We start from the raw sequence: 765 nt of genomic DNA, 5'->3' as shown, positions 1-765 counted from the left end.
AACGCTCTCCCAACTGAGCTATTTCGGCTGCTTAGTAACTTCAGCAGATATTACATGGAGAACATACATAGGCAGATGAATAATTAACTGTGAAAATCTTAGTTTCTACATTAGATTAGATTAGATTAGATTTAACTTTGTTGTCATTACACATGTACAGGTACAAGGCAACGAAATGCAGTTTGGGTCTTACCAGAAGTGCAATAGCTTTCTATGGAAGCAGATCAGGGCCACGGGGGAAAATATTTCCTGAGTTCCGAGTGTAAAATTTAAATGTGCGTTAGCGTGTTGGATGCGTTTCAAACATACCCTCCGAAGGTGGAGCAACGCCGCTGTAGCTAGCTGATCAGGAACCTCTGAACCCCTAACCTCAGACCCACCGGCCTCAGCCTGGTCCGCTAACCGGTCCCCATCTCCGGCCAGACCTCCAGATGCTGAGCCATTCTAACCCAAAAGCTAACCGCTAGCTGGTTAGCAGCACGCGGCGAGACGTTTGGTTTTCTTTCCCGATAACTGATTGATTCGCGCCCAAGCTTAGATGTTTAGGCCAAAGCTTACTCACCAAGTCTATGGATTTACAGTAATTAAAATAAGTCAAGTTGCGGCGTTATTACTCCATCCATGTGTCTCTTAAAACATCCACGGCCAAGATGGTAAAGAAAAACACCGACACAAACAGTACCTGAACTGTCGTTTAACATCCAAGTCACAAATGTAGTAATGTTAGTTATGCACACACACACACACACACACACACACACACAC

At 44.6% G+C, this 765-nt stretch overlaps 1 protein-coding gene across 1 annotated transcript in view; it reads right to left on the bottom strand.

Moving 5' to 3' along the window:
- inpp5l (inositol polyphosphate-5-phosphatase L) overlaps positions 1 to 765 on the bottom strand; it is a gene marked incomplete in the record, with an annotated part of 67,508 nt that overhangs the window by 48,848 nt on the left and 17,895 nt on the right.

The sequence above is a fragment of the Etheostoma spectabile genome, chromosome 5 (genome assembly GCF_008692095.1).
Source record: "Etheostoma spectabile isolate EspeVRDwgs_2016 chromosome 5, UIUC_Espe_1.0, whole genome shotgun sequence".
Classification (NCBI taxonomy): domain Eukaryota; kingdom Metazoa; phylum Chordata; class Actinopteri; order Perciformes; family Percidae; genus Etheostoma; species Etheostoma spectabile.
Note: the sequence above shows the minus strand (reverse complement) of the source record. Positions and strands in the feature narration are given on the sequence as shown.